The sequence below is a fragment of the Schistocerca americana genome, chromosome 2, assembly GCF_021461395.2.
Source record: "Schistocerca americana isolate TAMUIC-IGC-003095 chromosome 2, iqSchAmer2.1, whole genome shotgun sequence".
Classification (NCBI taxonomy): domain Eukaryota; kingdom Metazoa; phylum Arthropoda; class Insecta; order Orthoptera; family Acrididae; genus Schistocerca; species Schistocerca americana.
Genome location: NC_060120.1, coordinates 277,200,479 through 277,220,704, shown reverse-complemented (window position 1 = coordinate 277,220,704; position 20,226 = coordinate 277,200,479). Strand labels below are relative to the sequence as shown.

The 20,226-nt window shown below is 45.7% G+C and overlaps 1 protein-coding gene across 1 annotated transcript in view; it reads left to right on the top strand.

Moving 5' to 3' along the window:
- Positions 1-20,226, top strand: part of LOC124593957 (zinc finger protein ZIC 1-like) — a 260,252-nt gene that overhangs the window by 131,679 nt on the left and 108,347 nt on the right. The gene's annotated exons all lie outside the window — the stretch shown is intronic.

The window sequence follows — 20,226 nt, the reverse complement described above, 5'->3', positions numbered from 1 at the left end:
AAAAAAAAAAACGAATGGAAGATTAGATACTGAGCACAAACTCGCATTGCGGAAGGACGGACAAAGAAATCGATCTTGTCCTTTCAGTGGAACGATCCCGGCATTTGCCTTCAGTGATTTACAGGCGTCACGGTAAACGCAAAGCTGGATGACCGGACGGGGATATGAAGATAGTCCTCCAGAATGCGAATGCAGCGCCGCAGCACCTCGCCGCCTCTCTCGGTGAAAGTCATTGGAAGTAGAAAAGTTTGGATACTGACTGACAAAGTGGAACTGCGTGCTCGCATTAGGCTGTCTAAACCACCTCCTATCGCTTATTACTCGTTAACCGGAACTATATTAGTGTGGCTTCCCCGTTATTGTGCGTTACGTATTAGTGCGCTTTTCTCCATTGTTTTAGAAAGTAAAAGAGAAAGTCGGCCGCTGATCCGTTTCTTTCTATGGACCTCTAACACCAAAAGATTCAGAGGTATCAATCAGTCTTGTGAGGACGAATTTATTTTGCTGTGTGGAGACACAGCACGCACAGTTCTCTACCTTTCAGCGCAGCGCTCCGTATTGTTTTTCGCCCCAGATGACGTCACGGCCGCCCACACCGTGCAAGTGGTGACGTGTGGCTGCGACCGGTACGGACAATGGGTCACAACTCGCCACGCCGTGTGACGTCAAGTGGTGTGTGGCCCAATCGGACGCCCCGAGTCGCCATGCGCCTGTGTCTCAGGTCGCGCGACCGCTTCCGGTCGGTCGTTATTCCCCAGACGTGGAAGTGAAAACAGTGTGGAGAGGTGTAGCGAGAGCTCAGGGGACAACGGGCCGCAGAACCCACTATCGGCTTGTGTTGCTGCCTCGGCCCTCACCCCGGGGCGACAGTCCGCTCTGTACGCTAATTACCAGCAACAAAGGTCTTGTGAAACTCAGCTCTCGTCGCCCCACGCGATCCACAGTTTCGAAACTAGCGGCGCCGTATTCCTTCTGGAAGGAATTCCATTCGGTTCCACATGTAGCCTAGTGAAAAAAAAAAATGAATTTATCGAATATCAGACCGGTTTTGCTACTGCTTTCCTGAAATTCTACCCTATGAAAGTCAACAAGGTATCGTTTCATTATCGAAACTGACGTATGTAAAGGAACATCGCAAATACTTCTTGTGAATTTAGCGCCGTCAAAAACAAGTGTATGAAAATAATCTTTTGCACGGTTTCAGACGCTCCGAGAGGCTATTTTCGGACGGTAGGAAAGTTGCAACAGCAGAGGGATATAGCGAAATGCAGGAGGACCTGCAGAGAATCGACAGTTGCTGCAGGGACTGGCAGCTAGCCCTCGATTTAATTGAATCTCTGGCTGGCTCTGAGCACTATGGGACTTAACAGCTGACGTCATCAGTCCCCTAGAACTTAGAACTACTTAAACCTAACTAACCTAAGGACATCACACACATCCATGCCCGAGGCAGGATTCGAACCTGCGACCGTTGCGGTCTCGCGGTTCCAGACTGACGCGCCTAGAACCGCACGGCCACACCGGCCGGCAATTGAATCTCTTGCGCATACGTAGGTGGAAAGATGTATATTGCTCGATAACGCGATTGCCGACCAAGAGTTAAATATCTGTGGTTAACCAACCGGAGGAACCTAAAGTTTAATGACCACATAAACCTCTTTGCAGGAAAGACAAATGGTTCAAATGGCTCTGAGCCCTCGATTTAATTGAATCTCTGGCTGGCTCTGAGCACTATGGGACTTAACAGCTGATGTCATCAATACCCTACAACTTAGAACTACTTAAACCTAACTAACCTAAGGACATCACACACATCCATACCCGAAGCAGGATTCGAACCTGCGAGCGTAGCGGTCGCGCGGTTCCAGGCTGTAGCGCCTAGAACCGCTCGGCCACTCCGGCCGGCAAACTCCAGAAGGAGACGGCACGGAAAGGTCTGTTATTATGAAAAGGAACCACTTTACTGATGTTCCGCAAATGCCATTTATTTGACAACGAACAGTTTTTCAGCTTCTTAGGCGAATTTTAGCTGACAACGGAGTATCGCAGTTACAGGTGTACTGACGTGCTGTTTACAGAGGTTAGCACTAAGCAAAATGAAAAATAATGTTGAATTTATTATGGTAATGTAACATTTACATAATTGAAATCTAATATGACGTTGGGGGAAAGGAAATTCTATTTTGTCACTTTAAATTAAGCTGGCCTTTTCTGTCGTATGTTCATTGATTTGAAGTATTTCCAATATTGTCACTTTTTTTTTTTTAATAGTGGTCGCATTGTAAGAACCTTAAGCAAAAGTAATTCATCCACAAATAAGTGGCTTAAAAATTAGTTGTAAGAGGGAATCTGAAGTACTGCTATTCATTCTGGGACCCTTTCCAATGTGGAATAGTAGAAGTATTAGACAAGAGTCAACAAACAGAGAAGGGGGACTAGATAGTGGAATCAAGCTTCCCTCCGCTAGCCATCGTCAGTTGGTTTGCCGAGTGTAGAGGGGAATGCAGAAGAAAAGCGCCACTGTCTATACCACCTGGGTGGGTTTGTGTCCCGCAAAAGTTGAATATTCTCATGCACCTAGTTTCTTTCCTTTTACAATAATCTGCCACAGCTCCGCACTAACTGAGATTTGTTACAAAGCTCCCGAGAGCATGCCTTCCAAGAAGAACATATTACTTCCTCCAGCGTAAGTATAACGTAATGAGCACAACGCTAAAATTAGGGACTTTTAGAATGATGCGTGGCCGAGCGGTTCTCGGCGCTTCAGTCCGGAACCGCGCGACTGCTGCGGTCGCAGGTTCGATTCCTGCCTCGGGCATGGATGTGTGTGATGTCCTTAGGTTAGTTAGGTTTAAGTAGTTCTAAGTTCTAGGGGACTGATGACCTCAGATGTTCAGTCCCGTAGTGCCCATTTTAACCATTTGAACCAAGACTGATGTGGATGTTTGGCGGTATTTCTTCCTTTGTACTATTATGATTATCCTCGCAAAAATCTATCATTATTCGATATGACATGAAAGGTTCGGTTATCAGTGTCAGTGCGGCTCCCTTGTGTGTTACATTATGCTGAAGACCTTTGTTGAAATGTTGACATGCAGTAGTTTATTAACCTTTTACATATAGCCATCATCGTGAGTCAAAAATTCGTAATGTATGTCATACAATAAATGGGCTAATAGTAATGCGTATTACCACGGACAGAACTAACTGTCTCCATTTGTACTGGGGTAGCAGGACGTGCCATGAGCCTAGTTGTATGTTGCCACTTCAAAACAAGACACAGAACTTCTATAGTGTCCACAAACCTGGCTTCTTCAAGTTATGTCGTCTCATCACAGTGGAAGCACGTAAATCTTGACCCAGCTGCCTTACCTGTGTGGCTTTAATAGAACTACCAAGAAACGGGTCAAGGCTCTCTCTTAATTGAAATAATAAAGGGACACCAGCAATTTGCTATCATGCATACTTCTTCATATAAATCTGCTAACTGTACGATGCTGTGCTGCAGTAATGCACACGCCTACAGGAATCACACGAAAAGCTACTATTCATTCTGATCGGCCAAAATTGAATTATTTATGGTTGTAATCATCCTGCAATTATTTCTGGTTGTAACCAAATTACAATTTCCTAAACTCAACTGCACGCAGTATGGCTCACAAAGTCGCTGTCTTAGACGCGCACTGCAGTCCACCCAACCCATCTGTTCCGCCACTCAACTAACTGTACCGTTTGGCGCGAAACACTTCATTAGTCAGTCGTTCGGCGCGAAGCTGATGCCTCCATCTTTTATTATGGCAGGCAATCAGAACACGAGTCAGTTCAGTTGGGCAGCTTCCCACGATTACTGTAACTGGGTAGTAGCATTTGCCGTTCGTATCTCACTCCGCCCGATGACGTCATGCGTCAGCTACTGTATCTCCACTCAGACGAGTCGTTATATTGGGGAATAAAGCTTATGGCCCCAAGAGCCAGACATTTGACATCATAAGCAAATGGAATAGGAAACAGGGAAGTGAGACTAGTGCGCTATACACCCTCCGCCACACTCCGAGCTGTGACTTGCGGAGAAGAGACGCATGAGCAGAAAGAAGACAGACATGGAGTTCGTGGCAACGCCGGCCTCGGCCAATGCAGAAGCCGCCGCTGGCGCGCGTCCAGCCTCGCCGTGGCCTGCAGACTGTCAGTTGTTCGCTCCGACACTTCGCTCCGCTGCGTCAATATTTACCCGGCGCGCGGCTGGCTGGCTACACGAATCGCTCTCCGGACGCAACTTCCTGCCGCTATTTCCGAACAATGCGCCGCCTCGGGCCGTCCGTAGCGACGAGACGCGAACCATCTGTAAGTTTGTCTCTTCTCCTACCAGTACCACATTACGTAGAGCGGTCCGACAAGGCGCTCAGCTGGGTTCACCAGTCTGCTCTGATCTGGCATGAACGTAATCAGTCTGAATTTCTCTGGGCCAGAGAATGATGAATTTCGTGACGGAGACTCATCCATCCTCTGATCTAAGTTTATTTTTCCCAGAGACATAGGTGCAGCATTCTGCCGTTCCGATTCAACTTCCGGTCCGAGGTATAGTTTTAAATTGTCATAAAATTCTGAAAAACAGAGACGGTTAGCATTCTGTAATCAGCGTTTTCCACAGCAAAGTTTCTGGGCAGCGTATCCGAGCAGAAACTATTGTATTGATTCAGGAGAGAACAGTAAGTAATAACAGTGGCATCTCGTTTGTTTCGAGTATGTGTGTGATCACGGATAGGCGGCAGGCAGGTCAACTTCCTGTCCGGTAGCGACCTGTTTGAGTCACATTGTAGCACTAATTTTCAGTTGTCACAGCATCTTCAGTTAAGTTATTGTTTCAGCACTGATGCCAAGCAACGTAATTGCATTTACAAAGGTTTCATACACTTTCGTGCATTCATTTCATTTCAATGAAATCGATTCTTACATTTCAGTGCATTTGATTACACATATCAGTCAGGAGGAAGGAAAGGTACATGCTTCGAGAGGTGACAGTATTAGTAATTCTGAACAAAAAACGTTATATGGATACATGCCTTATTCTGAATGGTTTCCGAGATAGAACACATTTAGTATCACTTTAGCACAAAAAAATGGTTCAAATGGCTCTGAGCACTATGGGACTCAACTGCTGTGGTCATAAGTCCCCTAGAACTTAGAACTACTTAAACCTAACTAACCTAAGGACAGCACACAACACCCAGCCATCACGAGGCAGAGAAAATCCCTGACCCCGCCGGGAATCGAACCCGGGAACCCGGGCGTGGGAAGCGAGAACGCTACCGCACGACCACGAGATGCGGGCCCACTTTAGCACATGTTCTCTTGAATAACTCGAAAACCACTCCCTCCAGCGATAGTGTATCGCAGCAAAAAATTAATGTCAGACTTCCTCCAAAGAAAGACCTGCTCATTTTTACCTCTAGGACTAATAGTTTTTGCGAAGAGACCGCGAGAATATTCAAAATGTCGCGCAACGCACGTGCGCTTTAGCTTACGTGGATTTTGTAGGCCAGTTAGTTTCCCGATTTACTAGACATCAAATGTCCCTATCAAATTGTGCTACTCAATTTCCCTTACAGTGGCTGCGTTACATTGTAAACAATGACTATGTTTGAAATTACAGAAAATAAAACACATTGTACATTAAATGTGTTATATCTCAGAAACCGTTCGGAAAAGGGCATGTGCCCAACTGACGTTTTTTGTTCAGAAACACTAATACCATCACGCATCAAAACGTGTACCTTTCCTCCTGAACTCACCCTGCATAGCCGGCCGCGGTGGCCGAGCGGATCTAGGCGCTTCATTTCGGAACCGCGCGATTGCTACGGACGCAGGTTCGAATCGTGCCTCGGGCATGGATGTGTGTGATGTCCTTAGGTCACTTAGGTTTAAGTAGTTTTATGTTCTAGGGGACTGATGACCTCAGATGTTAAGTCCCATAGTGCTGAGAGCCATTTGAACCATTTCACCCTGCATATATATAATCGCTTGAACCAGTTGTCTGGATGGTTTCTTAGAAAGGAACACGGCATATTCCCCTTCCTCATTCGAACTTTCCCTCTGTCTATGATAATCTCGTCGTCCACGGCACGTTAAACCCTACTTTTTCTTACTACGTTCTTCCTCAGATAAGAGGAACGAGCGGTGATATAACGAAAGACTAGCAGAAATGTGGAAAAGATTGCTGTGTCACTGTTGCCAATTGTAGACTAAAAACTGGTTGTGTAGAGAGAAACTTGTGTTGAAAGCGATTTTCGGCATTTTTATTGGCTTATGCGGATGTGTAATCTCTACGACGATAGCAACACACATCGTGCAAGTAACTCCTTCTGTAAGAGGTCTTTGATAGACGCGTGTTACACTTGTTGAATGGCCTATAAACTTGTTTTTCGTTGTGTCACCCACGTGTCGAGTACAGACTCCTGATGAAAGCTAGTCCACTTGTCCTAGCAATAAGAATCCCACAATAAATGCGCCATAGAAATCAAATATTCTTTTGGCAGTGTTGGCCGGCCAGTGTGGCCGAGCGCTTCTAGGCCATTTTTATGGCAGTGTTGGGCCTGAGGATGGGGATAATGTGCCGCCGATACTAGTCGTGTGATAGAAAAAACACATTCTTACGATAGAGCTGTGGTGGTAATTTTTCTGGTATACATCGTCAGTTGTAGTCTCTCGTCCATGCAATAAGATGAAAATGGTTCAAATGGCTCTGAACACTATGGGACTTAACTAAATGTTCAAATTTGTGTGAAAACTAAGGCCATCAGTCCCTAAGCTTGCACACTACTTAACCTAAATTATCCTAAGGACAAACACACACACCCATGCCTGAAGGAGGACTCGAACCTCCGCCGGGACGTGGGACTTAACTGCTGAGGTCATCAGGCCCCTAGAACTTAGAACTACTTAAACCTAACTAACCTACGGACATCACACACATCCATGCCCGAGGCAGGATTCGAACCTGCGACCGTAGCGGTCGTGCGGTTCCAGACCGTAGCGCCTACAACCGCTCGGCCTTCCCGGCCGGCAATAAGATGGGCATCCATAAACTACTACCGATATTTCGCATCCAGAGCAGCTGAACTTACAAGGCAGCGAACACTGATAAGCCGTGGAAACTGATTCTATTATTCTCCTGGAAGGACGTCTTGCGTAATAAAAGTGCCCCTTGGGAAATGAGTTCTGGAGGGTTGGACCTTCCAGAGGAAGTGGACTGGGCCACCCCGCGCGATATTTTATTTTACAGCAGCGCAGTAAAATAGGGGACCAAGAGGTACGGTTTAGGGTGGCCTGGTGGCTTGGTGGCGCGCGTGGGGTGGAGCGGGGGCAGCTAGTTAGCGGCTATTGACACGCCGGCGGCCGGCGCCGATAGCCATCTGTGGCGCTACCTGCGGCCGCGACCGGCGCGGATTGTCGGAAATCCCATCAGGGCTGCCTGGGTCCAGACCCACGCCACACAGGAGTCAGAAGTCAGCGCGCTGCACGTGCCGCCGCGCTGCTCCCATCTGATAACGCACCGCCGCCGCCGTGTCTACACGCGTCTTTTGCGTGTCCTCAGACCAGGGGGTTCTCCGTGTGCGTCTAGTGCACGCGTATAGTGGATCGCTTGATACAAGTGTCAAATGAAAACACGGACATTTGGTGTCCGTAACGGTCCGGGCTGAAAACACACGGTAGCTATCCAGCTTGCTCTAAACGCTCAGAAGTGTAAAATAGTGCCTTTCACGAAGCTCATCGAATGACAACTGGAATCAGTGAGCTCGCACGAATACCTGACGGGAACATAGGACATAAACGAAGCTCAAAGTGTTTAAATGTGTGTGAATTCCTAAGGACCAAACTGCTGAGGTCATCGGTCCCCAGACTTACACACTACTTAAACTAACTTAAGCTAAGAACAGCTCACACACCCATGCCCGAGAGAGGACTCGAACCTCCGGCGAGGGGGCCCGCGCAATCCGTGACATGACGCCTCTAACCATGCGGCCACTCCGCGCGGCTAAACGAAGCACAAACGTCATGAGCTCTCTTGAACGAAACGACCTCCTGCATGCCAACCAGCGTGGATTCCGAGGCATCAAGCACAAGATCCTGAAAGCCGTGGATCAAAGAAATTAGGCAAATGCAGAGTATCATTTCACTCAGTGCCACATCAACCATCGTTAACGAATGTACGATCTTGTGGCTATCAAACGAAATTTTTGATTGGTTCGACGATTTATAGATACAGAGGACTCGGGTGGAGAGTCATCGAGAGTCGTAGTAGTAACTTCAGGCGCGTCCAAGGGAAATTTGTTGAGACCATTGTTGTTCATGCCGAGTGGTTCTAGGCACGTCAGTCCGGAACCACGGGGCAGCTACGGTCGCAGGTTCGAATCCTGCCTCGGGCATGGACGTGTGTGATGTCCTTAGGTTAGTTCGGTTTAAGTATTTCTATGTTTAGGGGACTGATGACCTCATCTGTTAAGTCCCATAGTGCTTAGAGCCATTGTTGTTCCTGTTTTACGTTAACGTCTTGACAGACAACAGTGCAGTTATCAGCAATGAAGCAGTCCTTCAAAAGGCCCCAACTCGTGGTCTAGTGGTTAGCTTTGGAGTCTCTATCTCAGGGGGTTTCGGGTTCAATTTCCGGTCCGGTCCCAGATTCTAAACGCTTATGGAGTAGGTGTTTCACGTGAAAACAGTTGCACCAGACGGCCAAGAGCACCAGATGCCGTCTCCGGGTGAATAATATCCACACGATAACGGTCTAAGAAAAGCTACACAAATATTAACATCATCGTAACCTTTCGGAGTGGTGAAACAGATTGTCAGCATATCTTAAATGTACGGAAATATAAAATATTTTAATTCACAAAAAGCAAAAACGTAATATTCCTCGACTACAATATCAGTGAGTGTGAAATGGAATGGCTAACGCATACAAACACCTCGAAGTAAGAATCTGTGAGGACACAAAATAAAAAGTTGACACTGGCTCTGTTGTATGTAAAGCAGGTATCACAAATCGCTTTCTTGATAGGATACTGGTAAAAGGCTTATATGACATTCGTGCTCTCCAACTGCTTGTGCGACCCACAGCAGATACGATCAAGTATGGGTATTGAACGTATGGAAGGAAGGAGGTCATGAATGAGCACAGATTTATTTTCACTCATGGTAGAGCGACACAGAAGTGCTGTAAGGCTAGCCCGGTAGATGTCTTAACAGATGGTGTAACGAGGAGTACCCTCTGCCACGCGCTTCACAGTGGTTTGCAGAGTGTAGATGCAGAGATGTAGATAAGCGATCTACGCCCCAGCGCCACTGACTATGGTTTGCGCAGTCTGGCAGTGCTTCTCCGAAGGAAATGAATTCATCCATAAAAAGAAATACTAAACTCCCCGTCCGAGCTACTGTTGAGCGTTTATCATCGTCATTTGTAGAACATCTCCGGATATATGACCTAGTCCTGATGTTATGTGTATAACAAGGTTTCACCCAATGTTGCAAATGGCGTACATCACGTTGGTTTATTTGCTCGGGACCGAAACATTTTTTTATAAGCAACATGGAGGTACGACCACGTACACATAAATGTTTTAATGAAGATTAAAGCTGCTGCTGCTTGCGCTTTCATCGTCAGTCTGATACATTTACTAACTACATTTAATGGAGAAAACTGAAAGGATCTGCGAGTTTCGTCTGAGAACGGCGCAGAGCTGTCGATAAGACTTGAGTGTCAGACGCTACAAGAGAGGCCTTATGAACGTCAAGGACTGCTGTTAAAATTCCAAGAGCGTACGTGAAAACGAAACACTCACTCCGACGTGCATCTTTCGAAACATCCACGTTGAGACAATCAAAGAAATTAGAACTCACCGGAGGTTTGCCTGCGCACGTCCTACCAACGAACCATTCCCGAGGGGAACAGGGAAAGAGTGGCGGAGGGGAGGGGAGACGATTGTGACACTGCAGATGTCCTCCACCACGTGCCTTAAGGTGTCTGGCAGAGTACAGCCTTAGACGCAGGTGAAGACGTGATCGCAAGCAGCTTAGAATCTTGTGCGCGTGTCGCTCAGAAGACGGCAACATACGCAAGCTTGAATTATAAGAATATCGAAGCGGCCGAAGCGCTACCTCTCCAAGACAGTAGCTACCAGTAGTCGAACTGCTCGCCAGCGCACAGTATCGTCGCGTTATTGCACTCGCAGCTGCAGCAGAGAGGTAGGTCCCCGGTGCAGTAGCCCGACTGCTGGCCGGAGGAGCGCGGCTATTGTAGGCAGGTAGGCGGCCGATACTTTACCTGGGGAGCCGCAGCGCAGCCGAGATGCAATCTCGCCCGCGCCTTGTCCCGACTACCACAATCGGCTTCCACGTGCGATTTACGACCAAAGCAGCTATAGCCGGCCGCGTCTTATCACCGGCATCGTCGCACGAGTCCTCTGCCGTTTCGACAGCAGCCGAACATACTTAATCGATCAGCGTGAGTTTGTTTGTCATTAGATTAACGAGATTCTAACGCTGCCACGATAAATGGGCCAGGTCTTCTCTCTGTATAGGCCGATGTTTCTCTTAGGCGTCGCTACATGTTGAATGTTCCATTATTCCACGACTGGCGCTGAAAACAAATAAAATCTTTCTCTACCATGTGCTTACGTATCTTTTCCTTTTGTTTTATAAAAATGGTTTCAGTATATTCATGAGTCTGTCACACGTTTTTTTATTTGTTTGTTTTGAGATGTGATTTTCCTAGTACAGTGACGATGTGCTCTGACTGAGAAAGCTGTTTCCACTTGTACCGATTCTCTGAGGATGCAGAGTCAGTAAAAAGAGTGAGGACATGACCGCTAAGAAGCTGCAACATGAGTTTATGTTTATTCGTGCCTTCTCTTTTAGTCAACGCAATGAAGTTTCAATCCCTTGCTGGCACTACCTGTTTGTGATGACACATTCTCTGATGGGTGGCAGCCTATAATCCCCACTTCAGAATTAGATTAATTTGACATTAACAAGTCTTTGTTAGCATCGACAATTTTATGTCTGTTTCCAGGCCGAAGGAGAGATAGCAATGAGACAGTAATGATGCCGCGGTATAGAGATGTTGGCCATAGGTTTTGGTGGTCGTAATTGCAGTTAATTCAGAAGTTAGTAATTTTGCCAAAGTGGCGTTATCCATTGTGAGGAAGCTCGTTGTGCCACGTTTGAGGGCTAATTCGTGCAAAAATACAATAGAGAGGCGTCACACAAGCAGTTCTTGCCGTTAGAACAAGTCATTGTCTGGCAACCTAACGCAACCCTATGCGTAGTCCGCCGCTTTCTTCGAAACCCGACGTTTTAACAGCTTATATCCAGTGGTTTCTGCTCCAGATAAGGATTTTATTGTCTTTGGTTTGAAGTACCGGTAACTTCAGGTATTCTCAAAGCAGGAAATAGAAATAGTTGACAATCATTTCCAAGCCACACACCTGGGAACTTTTCTCATTTTTTTACTCACTATCATCAAATATTCCGAAGTTACGCACTTTACAGGGCTTTTGAAGTTTACCCGCGTTATTGTCACCAGTAGGCGAGCTTTATAGTAAGCCTGACCCTGTTACAGCTGACTCGGAATCGGCAGGATGGTGATTCAAATCCCTGCGGCCATCCACTTTAGGTTTCATTTCCCCGAATCACTTAAGGTAAATGCCCGGATGGTTCCTGCGAAAGGACACTGCCGATATCCTTCCCCGTTCCTAACGACCCCGTAGTCAACGGTACGATAAAAGCTGGTTTTCTTTCCTTCTTCCAGTAAGCATATAATCTACAATACTGGATACACTGTATGGCATTATGCCATCAAGTACAGTGACGTCACGGAGCACTACCTGCGCAAAATATATCAGTTATCGCGTTAGTTTAAGTTTTGTTGCTTAATAGCGGATTCCCAGTATCTTCTCTTCGATTGACGATCTCCGAAGCAATTTGGTGGGTATTTAAACCTTTGCGTACTGACGAGATATTAAAGTTATACTTGGAACTCAGGTTAGCTAACTTTCATTGTGTTTGAGAGAAGTATCACATGGTACAATTGGAAGAGTAATGTTTATAAAGGTAGTAGTTCGATTCCAGCTTAGGCAATCAATTTTCATCTGTAAAAAAAATTTTTCTTAGCGCCGGCTGCGCTAATAAGTGAAATATTTAACCCCTTAATGTTTTTGTTTTTTCTCGTAACTTCTATTACCTGCTGCTTCTTCTGGATACCCTAGCAGATGCTCCCGCTAATCTGTCCTCCTCCTGATAAGGGTCATCTCTGTCCTCATCTATTCTTTTTAGTACTTAGTCAATTCGTGCTTGCTCTCTACACTTAACTTCAATATAATCGCAATCGAAATACTTTCACTTACGTCACCTCTCGATTTCCGATCGCCCACGTTTCTCTGGTAACAATTCTGTGCTCCAGATGACCACTCTGAGGAACATCTTCCTCATTTCCTGTTCAGTACCTGACATCGGCAGAACTCTTTTACTGAAGAAGGCCTTCTTCGCCTGTGCCACCATGTTATTGCGATATTTTCCTTGCTTCGGCCATATCATGTAAGATCGCATCCCAGATAGAATTCTTCACTACTATGCCATTCTCACTTCTGATGTTTTAGTAAGTTGATAATGTACTTTTTACTACTCTTCGTCGATTTTTCTCTTTTTTTATCCTTCAGTTCTGAATATGTTCTAAATAGACATCTGTTCTACAAAACACACTTTGTGTGTTACCGCGTGTTACAGTTTCTTCCTCTTCCAATTGCATATGGAGCGCAGGAATAACGACTATTTCAAACACTCTGTTCATGGTGCAGTTAACCTAATCGTGCCTACACGGCCCCTACGGAAGCGATACGTAGGGGGCAGAAGACCGTTCACTTCGCACGCGTTTTTGAAACTTTGTAAGTAGACTTTCGCGGGATATTGTTGTCCGTTCCGCCCAATAGATCTTCTGATCCCCTCATCCTGGCAGAAGCGTTAAGTTACTGCGATAGCTACTTGTTCTCCACGAACTTACTGACCTCTCCAAATATTTTTTTCACTTTCTTCATGACTCCCTTAGCACTGTGGTGCCTCTACGTAGTAGTCTTTTATCGGATTGTATTTGGTAGTGACATTTCTCTAAGAATGTAGACTACGCCGTAAAACAACATTATGAAACTTGGAATACGCTGGCCGCGTTCCAGCTGGGATCGCCGTATAGGTTTCCATTCGTCCACGGCGGTGGCGGGCACCCCTGTGCAACAAGTGGCCCTGTGCCCTTCTCCACAAGGGACGAGCTGTACGCCACCTCTCGGGTCGGGTTTCCGATGCGCGCATTCACGACCGCGGCTTCGCCATCTCCCCGGAACGTCCAGGGGACGCGAAATAAGCGCTCTTCGGTGTCAAAATATCGGCCTCTCGGCGTCTGTGGCAGTGGGTCTCCGAATGCGAGGAGTGAGTGGGGTCCCTCGCGGAAGTGGTACACTGCCCCGCAACTTGACAGTGGCACATGCAAGGAGCGCTTTGTGCCGCGTTTCTTTGCGGATATCGCAGGGACGCTGGCCGATTGTGCGAGCTTGAGGTCGCTGCCTTGAAACGGTGTTGTGTAGTGCTCCGAGGAACGCCAGGGTCACATTGCCTACTGACGACGTTGCAGATACGTGATTGTTGCAACGGGCATAAAACGAGCACCACTGCCACGCTAGATCCTCAGCCTGGTGCAGGTGGTCCCCTTTTCTGACTACCTTCATTCGGCCTTCTGGAAGCTTACGTCTTTTGAACCTTCTGTGCAGTAATTAATACGTGTTTATTTTAATGTATCTGAAGTATTTTAATCTTTATTTTGCTTTAAAAATGTCACTTGTTATAAAGATGGCTTTTACTGTACGAGTGCGCTGAGATATGTTGTCGGTCACCTGAAAATATGTGCGTACCTTTCTTTGCAGCTCAATTTCCACATCGTCGGTAGTTTTAGTTGCATCTTTGGCAGCTGACGACCTCCGCTTCGCAGTCGTTCGTTATAATTTCATTCATGTTGTTTTATTTTGCACACAGGCCCTGTAAGTATTTTTATGTGACATTCTTCTAACTTTGTGCTGTCTTGCAACCCTTTTCTTACTCTTTTAGTAATAAATGGCTCTGAGGATTCCCCGAAAAATAATCGAAGCCGGTTATCCTGCAAAATAAAACAGTAGCCCTGATGGTGATTGTCTTTCGGTACATTAGAAGTAGTTACAGTGTCGATTGTGCTGTATATCTTATTAGGTACTTACAAATCTTGGTAGAAGTTCAGGGAAGTATCAGCCTGAAAATGATATCGCCTTTTCAGATGGGGAATCTTCAGTTACGTATTCACCACTGTAAAAGTACAAACCTTTGTCGTAAATAATATTTTAACTATTTTCTCTTATTTTCAACATTGGGAAAAGCTAGTAGCAGTAACAAATGGGAAATAAAAACGTTCTTCAAACATTCTTAACAGTAACTGACGTACACAATGTGCTAATTTTTTTGTTAACAACGTAAAAGTCTTTCGAAATAAACGTTCAAATACCTTAAGAGGTGTTTGCCTATATAAGAGTGTAACCGCTCATGAATTTGAGTTCCGCTGGACCAACTAGAACCCTGCGCCGTTGTTAAGAAAATGGTAAAAGTAATATTGGTAACGTGTGGCACCGTACTGTGGCGTCATGTCACCTGGGTCGCGTTATATTTCCGAGAGCTTCCGTGGACAGCATGGCGTGTGCACTCGCGTACAGCCAGCAACGGATCTTTTTCACTTGAAGAGGAGACAGAATACCACGCGACATTAGAAAATGTCAAGTTTAGAGGTGTTTCAGGCATCTCACTGTACCCCCTGACCCCGCATAATGTGATAAAATTTGGAGGCAACCCCCGGTACCTCAGAACTATACCAGCTCTTCGTTCCGTTCTTGTTAGAACTTCCAGTGCCGACGGCCTCCGTGTTATGTTCTCTGCCACATGGAGTCATTGAGATGAGGGATAGAGCGGCATGGGGTCAGCACAGCACTACTCCGGCCGTTGCCAACTTTCCAGAGCTTGGAGCCGCTGTTCCTCGCTCGAGTAGCTCCTCAGTTGGCATCACTAGGCAGAATGCACGCGTTCCAGTCCTCCCACCGAGGAAAAATCCCCGACAATACCAGCTACCGAACCTGGCTTCTCACGCTGATCGCACAGCTGTGGAGGCGAACTCTTGGGGCAATACAAGGAGAAAATATAAACGCGAAGAACGAACGTAATTCTGTGTATCAAGTATAATAAGTGGACAGTGGACAGAACGTATGCAACTCTGATTGTAGTGTCACAGCAAGCGTATTGCTACCGACGAAAATGCATGCGCCTTGAAGGTACGGAGTAGACAGTATTCTATTTCCACCTCTTGCCAAATCGCACTCCTTTTGGTATGAAGGTAAAAACATAGTAGGATGAGATAGTCGTCACAGGATACTACAGAATCACTGCAGACATCGATGCGATGTCAGAAAATAACGAATGCCTCACAGTGCCTAGTTTATACGTACGTATTGTTGGCCCGTATGTTCGATCACCGAATTCTTTTGTCTGCGTGGATACTGAGCCTGTGATCCGGCTCTACTTTTCTTTCTGCTGGAGGTAACTGAAATGCAGCGAGGTACACAGCAGTTAACACACTGGATTAGCATTTGGAAGCGACTGCCATTCGTGTCGTTGTACAGTTATCCACATGTAGGCTTTCCATTGTTTTTTCCTGAATCACTTCAAGCTAATGTCGCCGTGGTTTCTTGGAAAAAGTCGTCTGTCTTTATCTATTCCTTTCTTTACGGGACATTACCTTACCTTTGGCTGATTTCAAGGTGTCCCATTTTTCATTTACTCCGCGTAGCAAGCTACCGACCTGGAGTCGCAGGAAGCTATAATTACTATGTGGACTTTTTCTTTGTTTGAGGGGGGGGGGGAGATTGGCGAAGACGAGGCCAGGCGACGAGCAGTGCGTGAGGGTGTCATCATGTGGAAGTTAGATGACCGCCGGCGCTTGCAGTCCAGAGCTGGAGTCCAGCAGCGCGGCGTGCCGTGCCGTACCTGGAATGCGGCCTTGGGCGCCCACGGCACACTGGCCTGTGGGAAGCGCTCTGGGGCCCCCTCCCTTCTCCCTGGGGAACTGGTCGTCTCCGTGGGAAGCAAAGCACTTCTTACGTTTCGCTTTACTTGGATGGCGAAGCAGATTTCTGTCAAATCAGTGCAGGTTCGTTTAAGTAGCTGCCAGCGGGCCCAGGAGCATGCGAGGAGCTGTAGTCGCGTTTGAGCACCGCCGTGTACCATATCTGTATACTTGGTGTGTGGCTGTTAGCTGTTTAAACAGCGAGTAGCAAGCAGCCAGAACCTACCCGAAAAATTTTTCTGGCGCTCTTAAGCTGAGTTGGAGTGGGTGAGCGTGGTATTCTCCGCCTGACTTATGTTTACGATTACAGATGGGAAAGATAACCGATTTCTGTGACTGGTAACTATCAGACCACTGAAGATAGGATTCACATAATCGCAGATGACATAAAATAATATTTTATTAGTTTCAGTTTTCTGATTTTATTTTATTTCCACGTTATTAGCAGTATTAATAGGGTTTTGGAGCAAGTTGTTTTTGTCTATTTGCTAAAGAAATTCGGCTTTTATTAATCAACAAAAGTCAAATGTTCTTTTCCGCTGAGGCAGTCAATATTTGAAACAAAGTGTTTCATTTCACACTGTTGGTTACTTTCAAATCTTCGCTCACTTTCAAGTGCGCATTTTCAGTTTCTCGTGTGTATAACAATAACGGATCACATATTATGTCACAATAAACAACCAAACACGAGAGGATAATCCAAGGAAATTGGCATTCCAAAAAGCAAATCTGGGCATACGAATTTTCATTGTAAGCCGAATTATGATTTTTAATGTTATTCACAAAATCCCGATGTTCTTGGCGTATTACCTGATGTTTCTTTTATGGCGTAATGTAAGATATGTTACTGCTGTACATACGGACATACTAAATGTTAACTTGAAGGTGACTAAGCAGGCGAAGCAGTAATGGAACAAAATATTTTGTGTCAATTATATTGACAGCTTTAGGTGGCTAAATGATTTCTTCTAAACGTTATCCTTCCTCGGAACACAGTGTTTTTAGTTTCGAAGACGTTTTTGTATGTGCCTGGTACCTTCTCTAGGCTTCATGTTATTCCTTAATTTGTGGTATTTATTTTTTAAATTTACAAAATGTCGTTCTTTGGTAAATTAAAGACTGACAGCATGCGTGTTTTAACGTTGTGATACATTTTCCGTGGCGTATGACGCATTTTGTGAACAGCTTTTTAATACCATGTGAGTTTTATCTTGGTTACTTTAACTCACACTAATAAAAGAACGAAAACGCCTTTTACCACACATTCTAAGAGTTGTTTCGGTACTGCTGCTACTCTGCATAATTGACTAACATTAACATTATACAGGAATGCCGAAAATTTAATGAGGCAACAGATTTTAATGTAAGTTTACATATAACCACTTTCCTGAACTTCAGTACCTGAGAACAGGAATGAAGAGTGATTCAGTCCAAACACATCATCAGACCAGAGAGTGTTTTTCCTCTACCTAGCTCAGACTGTGTAAAAGAACAATGAAGAGAAAAAAAGGCCAACATATTTATTTTTCCAGTATTAACGTATTCCTCATCTCTGCAGTGTCTGTATAAATGTTAAGGTCCTGTAGGTCTGTCGCAAGTAATAGTAAAAAACTGAATGTCCGTACTCAGAGTACAAGACATATAACGAATCACTACGTACATGCAACAAAAACCTTACTTTTATAAAAGCAACCCTTTTCATTGAAGAATTCAAATATAAAACTTGTCAACATAAATAAATCACAGGTAACACTTTTTCCGCTTTGCTAGAACAGGGTACTTGTTCCAGCTGCTTCTTGAAGGTATTTATAACTACTGCATAAGTACAAGCGCAGGACTCATGATGTTCAAGATGAAGATAGTACCTTGATTCGGAACTATAAACAGAGACTGGTTGAAGTTTACACGTTTATACAACAACGACGCATTTCCCGATTTTATGTACATCAAATTTTACAAAAAAACGATGTACTGTTAATATATCTTCGACGCATTAGTGTATCTAAGTATAGCGTTTTCTCACCACGCAAACGAGAACCGACAAACACGGCATATAAACTAGCGCTACTTGCGACCAAGCAATGAAATTCCAAGCAGGAGTGGGACAAGATGCGTTTGAGCAGCGCAGACACCGAGCACGGAGTTCATACGCAGTCGTCGTTGCGCATGCGTAAAACGGCTGTTTTCTGGCGCTTGAAAGCGGCTATCTGACATCTGCTTAAACGATTCTTGTTTCTCCTGTTTGGTACCAGATTTAGTGTTGTTAGTTAACTGTGAAATTTTCGCTATACGTTTCAGTTCGATAGACGGAGACTCACTTATTGTATGTGAAAGATGTTGCTGCGTGATGTACGTCGCCCACCGTGGTGTAGCGGCTGTAGTAGCTGGCCGGCTACATACGGGTCGCGGCTTCGATTGCCGCATCCTGCAGTCAAGCACACCCAGGAGATATCTCGCAAATACCGTGTAAAACTGGCTCTAGCCTAGACGAGGAGCAGAGTCCACTAGTTTCTTTAGGCACGACGCGCCCAGCTGAAGTCACCCATTGATGATTAGTACGATAGAGCTGCCAAATTATGTGGCTGTTTGCCCTTCACTTCACCTGCTTTTAGAAATAGTCCTAGCCATTTTCTGTCGGACCGAGATCGGATGATTCAGTGGCCGAATCGAGGTGTAATAGAGCGCCTGATGTTCATCAGATTACGAGCGTAAGTGTGAAGGCTTGAAACCACTCCTTTCGTTACCTTGATAGTGAACTGAAGATGTAGATGGAAGAGCACTTATTTGCCCCGAGAATGTTGAAACATAGATTATGGTTCCTGTTGGTAAAGTGAAAGAGTGGGCCCGAGTTAAAGCATGAAAAACATCTCCAAAATATTAAAGTACCAGTTTTGGGCCGAACGACACTCTCTACACACACTGCATCATTAAGAAAGAGGCAGACAACACTACACGCGTCGGACAACACTACACGAGTGCCGTGAGCTACTGTCCAGTTTCTGCGCTGTTTGGACCGCCCACTGAAGCTCGGGATGTACATTTCACGCTCCTGCCTTAGCAATGTGAGCCTGCGGGACTTGTTGATATGGACCTGCGTTCACTGACAGTCGCTACTTTCGTCAGGACTGAACGCACTGACAAAGCGTGACGCTCATGTCTATTTCTGTCGACGACAGGCTTTCCATGACCACCCCAACTAATCTGACAAACTCTTTCCCGGTGTGGTAACCTGCTCTTTCAAACACGGTTGGCGTTTAATAAGTTATGCAACACATTCTTTTTCTGAGAGCCTTTTTTTAATTCAGGATTCCAATACACCCACTCTTGTGGCTACAAAACCCTATTTTTCAACATAATCTCGTGACGAACTTACGCCACCTTTCTCGGAGAGCTTGTATACTTGCATGGTACTACTCTACTGCTCGACTTCAGAGTCAACTCCTCAACAGTCATGTTCTGCTCCCCGCCGAAGTCGGAAAGTGCGTGATCCGGGCTGTAGGGTGCACGAGGAGGAACAGTCCAATGAAGTTTTTCGAGCTCTTCTCGGGTTCTCAGGCTTGTGAGCTCCTCGAACGAGAGTGTCCATACGTACCAACATTGCAGTAGTCACAGCTGTGCATGGCCGGCCGGCACGCGGGAGATCCGAGAGGTTTGTACGACCTTGTTGCGATGATGACAGAAACCTCGCCCAACGACTCACCGTGCTTTTGTTCACTACCGGATCTTCTTAGACATTCTGCAAACGCCTATGAATATCTGCGATGCCCTGGTTTCCTACCAAAAGAAACTTAATGACAGCTCTCTGCTTGGAACGCACCTCCGGTACAGACGCCATTTTAAAGGAAACGTATAGCGTCACCATCTTTCGGAACATCATGAAACTATGGGGGTTTACTCAAAGATGTCTCACGACAATTCCGAAATTTTTCAACCGAAACTGGCCAAGAACAAAAATGTGTTTCATTATTTATTGAGCGCAGCTCGTACGATAGCGCCTTTCTGCCATCCTGTCGTGACTTCATGTCTACTCATCTCATTACGCTGATTCCATA